We start from the raw sequence: 6000 nt of genomic DNA, 5'->3' as shown, positions 1-6000 counted from the left end.
AGCCTGGTTTTCAGAGCTTGGCAAACGGAAGGCTTACAGAATATTAAAGATTTGATTACCCCTACCAACACAGTCCTACCAGTTTCGGCCTTGCTTCAAAAGTACCCATTCCTGCAGATGCACCAATTCTCATTGCTCCAGCTCTTACATTTCGTCACACGACAATGGGCCAAGCTGACGGACAAAGATAAGATCAACCCAATTGACTCATTGTGGCCAAAACATGATACTATCAGATCCACCGCACGTATTTACAAACAAATTAGAACTACTGTCGATCCTAATAATACCACTATGGCCTTTACGAAATGGAAATGTATTATCCCGCAGGCTGAAAACGTGGATATTCTTCGGTATCACACGCGACTGATGAAAATTTTGCCTGCTAGCACATACCAGGAAATGTCACTGCAATTGCTACACCATGCTTACCTCACACCTCTGAAAAGATTTCATATAGGCACAACACACTCGGATAGCTGCCTGAAGTGCGAAGCGCCCAGAGCCGATATGATACATTGTCTATGGTCATGCCCTCTTATACAGCAGTTCTGGAAGGAAATCGCCAGTTATTGGGAAAACCTATCGGGGAAATCGATTACCGTTGCCGCCACATGGGCTATATTTAGCAAATTACAATCCACCACACACATCTCCAAGCCGGAGAAAGCCTTAGCGGAGAGGCTGGCGGCGGCAGCCAGGAAGGCCATCTTACATACCTGGCTGTCCCGACTTCCTCCGCCTCTATCTTTGGTGCGCCAAAAACTGCATCACATATTCCACTTAGACTGGATTGAAACTCTAACGAATAAGGAGAAAAACACAGAACGGTTTTTTGACACTTGGTTGACTTACATTAACACCCTCACTCCACCTACAAAACTACTCACTATCCAAACTTTTCAAACTACCACGTGGTATGAACGGGAGCTGTTGCTGGGGACCGATCTTGTCCGTGAGGCGAACCAACTGCTAAGATCCGCGGGAAACCCGCAACAATCAGCTGTTATGGGACCCCCCAGGAGTCATCATCTTAACCAACTATTTTCTACCGCCCTATCTTGATCATAAACCTTAATGCTCTGTCTTATCGTCTACAGGTAATACCATCGTGAGTAACTTTCAATATCTACAATTAGGGGTATACCTATCCATTTCCCCCTTTTCCGGATCACTTGACTAGATTTTAGATTATTATTGTCTACCTTGCTTTATGACACTTGAATCTGTACTTGACTGTTTACCTTATTTTGCTTTTCTATTTGTTTCTTTTTTTTTTTTCCTCTTTTATGCATATTGAAAAGCAAATAAAAACCTTTGTGAAAAAAAAATATATATTTTGACACCTTCTTTCTACACAAATATATCAGCCTAATTGATAATCCTCTCTCATGTGAAAAGCCAGGGCCAAATGTATGACTTAGTAACCCACAGTGGCCTTATAGAAGCAAACTACAGTGACATCAGACAGAGCTACTTTCAGTTAAGATTAGGCAGCACATCAATGTCATTGCCAAAGTGCGGGAACACAACTATGAAAACTGAAGCTTCATGTAGTGTTCCCCAGCAAAAGTTTATCTATATATGGCACCCTTTATCATTAACGTGCAGATATATAGATATATATATATATATATAGATATATATATATATATATATATATATATATATATATATATATATAAAAAATTGCTGAAATTTAATGATAATGGGTGCCATATATACACACATAATGCTAACAAAGACAAAAACATTAATATGAGGCAGTTTAGATTAAGAAAGTTGGTTCTGCAAGCTATAAAATCAAGGTGAAAGTAACCTAGCCTGCAAATTCCAGACACTCAACCAATAACAGATAAAAAAAAAAAATGTGGCACCTATGTGTGCTCCTACAATTGTATTCCGAGAAGAGCAGACCAGAAAGAAATCCCTCAGGAAGCTACTACTGATAAACATGCAGGATTCCCAGTGCTTTGGTGTCCCACTGATGATCACAACTGATCCAGTTACACTGCTTACATGCAAAGACAAAGATGTTGGATTAGAAGTTAAATGGTAAACATTTCTTGATAGTTTCAGCATTGAATGGAATGTCAGGATATCCTATCTACAGTTAATTTCAAACGATCATTCGTATGATTATTTAAATAATGCTAACAAGGTGTAAATCTTATAAAATTTTATCATTAGCATCAGTCCTGGCCCAGTCTAATTTTCCTATTAAACAAGCACAAAGTCGGTTTCACCAGGAGCCAGTTTAAATAAAACCAGTTAATTTACCAGTATGTTTCTGGACTGCTGGAAGAAACTGGACCACCTTGATTAACCCAAATTACAATTCTCGCATGTTTAAAAGGTAATTAAACCTTCAACTAATGCAGTCAGGTCTGCAGCTCTAAGCAAATAAAGTAAACGGACCTCCAAACTGTCCTAGTTTACCTTTAGGGTGTTGCTAGGTTAGCCCTCCTCCACAAGTAAGTCACAACAAAATTGGATGTGCAAAAAACTTAGTAATTGCATTAGGCAACAGTGCTGAGAGCTTCTGAGGGAAACACTTCTAAACCTACTGTTCTGTCATGGTGGTCATGCATGACAGGAAAAGCAAAGAAACGGCTGAGAAAGACTTCAGGGTGAAAGCCTTTAATATTTCCAAGTAGAATGACATGAAAAGCCAACACCCTTCTGCACATGTATTGTGCCACGGGACCATTGTGTACATGTGCACATGGGAGGCTGTATGTGATGTCACTTGGATGGGAAGTGAGCAGGCATCATGTGATGTCACTTGGAAGGGAACTGAGCAGGCATCATGTGACATCACTGGGAAGGGAAGTGAGCGGGCATCATGTGACGTCACTGGGAAGGGAAGTGAGCGGGCATCATGTGACGTCACTGGGAAGGGAAGTGAGCGAGCATCATGTGACATCACAGGGAGAAGAAGTGAGCGGGCATCATGTGACATCACTGGGAAAAGAAGTGAGCAGGCATCATGTGACATCACTGGGAAAAGAAGTGAGCAGGCATCATGTGATGTCACTGGGATGGAATGTGAGCTGGCATCATGTGACGTCTCTGGGAAGGGAAGTGAGCTGACATCACTGGGAAAAGAAGTGAGCAGGCATCATGTGACGTCTCTGGGAAGGGAGCTGACATCACTGGGAAAAGAAGTGAGCAGGCATCATGTGACGTCATTGGGAAGGGAAGTGAGCAGACATCATGTGATGTCATTGGGAAGGGAAGTGAGCAGGCATCATGTGATGTCATTGGGAAGGGAAGTGACCAGGCTTCTAGCTCTCAGAGAGACAGAATAGAGGGCAGGGCTGTATTATATGCACAGAGTTGATGTACAGCAAACTACAAAAGGATGTAGTTGGTGTTATTACAGTGTTAAATAAACAGTATATTTTAGAAACCGTCAGTCCTAGAGCCAACAACTGGGTTTAGTCTTCAGTGTCATAAATAGGACAAATAAATGTATAATAGATTTGCACACAACAAGAGATGCCATTTTAGTTATTTTTAACATAATGACGCAGGCCAACCATACATGGGCCAATCACACGCTGCCTTTTCAACACACACAGTCCGAATGGTCACAGTTCACACGAGGGGCCACACATAGTATGACCACCTTCCTTATGTTCTATCCTCTTCACTTCCTCATCTGCTACATGTATATCAGTCATGATCGGCACGCCACCATACACATACCAAAAACTATACAACACTTTGTTATGTATATGATTTGTTTGGATATGATTATTGTTTAGTGTATGACCAGCATAACAGCAAAGATAACTATCCTGTTTAGGCAACAAGACAGTGGTGCCTGGGTTGCCACGAATATCCCCACTGTAATAAGCCAATGGAATTACAGACAGCCTTCTAGAGAGTCCAATATTTTGGTTATTTTTTTTGGAGAAACCGAAAGAAGTTGTGGCTGAAAAATGTAGTATATCATGGCAAACACAAAGAAAAGCAGTAATAGGAACAACCTGTAGCCTGGCTAATAGAGCATCCTACTTCATGAAGCGCTGTTTGGCAGCAGGATTCCTTTGAAGTTACAAATCCTTGGCAGACTGCTACAGAAAGTAAATATAACTGGGTATGAGAAATGTATTGGCACCGGCTCCATCAGAAGTATGAACATTACAGTAGAGCCCATGCTAATCTGTAAACGGCGGAATATTAAGGTAAGAACATAGGAGATCCCCTAAGAAGCTCACCTGCCACATGCTGGTAATAGATACTAAAAAGGCATAATACCTGAAAATGTCTACGATCAAAAAACAGCAGAAAAGAAAATAAGGGTTGGCACAAAAAGAATGTTCTAGGAACTATTTTCTCAAATGTTTTACGGAGAAAACCACCAATAAAGGAAGGACAGCTTTCTGACTGAGCTCATCTTAGTGACTCCAAACTGAAAGTGGGATGTTTGTCCATAGCACAAACCTTCCACTTATAAGTCCTTCCCCCTGTGATGAGCTGGAAGGCCCTTCTCACACACCCAGCCCAAAGCCCAGCACCTAATGAGCTACATGGAACAGCTCGGGCCTGCAATTAAACAACTGACACTATTCCCAAAGGCTTGGCCACAGGTGCATGCTGGGAGCTGTAGTTCAGGTGACAGATTTCTTTCCTCGATGCTCTAATCTAATGCTTATACAGTCAGGATCTCGTGTTGCTGAAATCATTTAAGAGCAGCTGGGGGATCACTATTGGAAAGACCCTACTATGGAATGTAGAATGTTTGTGTACAAGTCCTCCCCATGTGATTAGGAGGAGGTTTCTTTGTTGCCCAATCCAAACCACTTCTGCTATGTCATACCGCTAAACAGGCCCGCCTCCCGCGGGACAGTCCCGATTTTCTTAGCACAGCTCGTTGCCCCGGATCGCTGCTTTAGCCGTCCCGCAACGCCGTTACCGTCCAGCTTCTTGGTTCCTGCCGGACAGCCAATCTAGACGTCACAAATCTCATCTCGCGAGACCCTAGCGTCACCGCTGGCAGTATATAAGCGCGGTGACGCGGCACGTATTAGACTTGTTGTGGGAGTGCTACGTGCTAACGCACGGAAGTTTTTGATGGTTGCTACTACTAATTCATTGTTTTGTGTGCTCACTAGAAACCTCGTATTATGTCAGGGAACTAGGGTTGCCACCTTTGCTGATGGCTAAACACGGGGGCGGGGCAGATAAGATTGGGGGTGGGGCAGTGATGTAATAACAGGCTTGATGACATCATAGGCGGGCACGATGATGTTAGTGGAGTTATGACACCAGGGCAAGGTTATTGCGTCACTTAGATGCCACTGGCTGGATTCTCTATCAAGTTTTCACAATGTTTTAAAGCAGTGATCCCTAACCAGTAGCTCACGAGCAACGTGTTGCTCTCCAGGATGTTGCTCCCAGTGGCCTTAAATCAGGTGCTTATTTTTTAATTCCTGGCTTGGAGGCACGTTTTAATTGCATAAAAACGAAGTATATTGCCAAGTAGAGCCTCTTGTAGGCTGCCAGTCCACATAGGGGCAACAAATAGCCAATCACAGCCCTTATTTGGCACCCCAAAGGACTTTTTCATGCTTGTGTTGCTCCCCAACTCCTTTTACATTTGAATGTGGCTCACAGGTAAAAAAGGTTGGGGACCCCTGTTTTAAAGGAGAAGGAAACCCGCTAGGTGCAAAATCCCTCCCCTCTCCCCTGTGTTGTCCCCTTTCCCTCCTCCCCCCTGGCCTACCTGTCCCCCGGGGCAAATGCCCCTAACTTGTTACTCACCCCTCTGCGCAGGTCCTGTCCACAAAGTTCATAGGTGCCACCTTCTCCTGAGCGGTCTTCTTCCTGCATTTTTGGCGCATGCGCAGTAGGAGTATTTACCGGCACGGATCTACTGCGTATTGGCCGAAAGTCACAAAGTTTTCCGATTTCACTTTGTGACTTTCAAGGCATGTGCATTAGATCCGTGCCAGTAAATACTCCTACTGCGCATGCGCCAGAAGATGCCGA

General features: G+C 43.4%; 1 protein-coding gene across 1 annotated transcript in view; it reads right to left on the bottom strand.

Annotated features, from left to right (window-relative positions):
- Positions 1–4938, bottom strand: part of rab5a.L (RAB5A, member RAS oncogene family L homeolog) — a 38921-nt gene extending 33983 nt beyond the window's left edge. The window contains 1 exon segment of the mRNA NM_001087066.1: positions 4829–4938. The gene's annotated coding sequence lies outside the window, so the exon portion shown is untranslated.
- Positions 4939–6000: the final 1062 nt, after the last annotated feature.

Source organism: Xenopus laevis, chromosome 6L (genome assembly GCF_017654675.1).
Source record: "Xenopus laevis strain J_2021 chromosome 6L, Xenopus_laevis_v10.1, whole genome shotgun sequence".
NCBI lineage: Eukaryota > Metazoa > Chordata > Amphibia > Anura > Pipidae > Xenopus > Xenopus laevis.
This window is presented reverse-complemented; position numbering and strand designations above follow the sequence as displayed.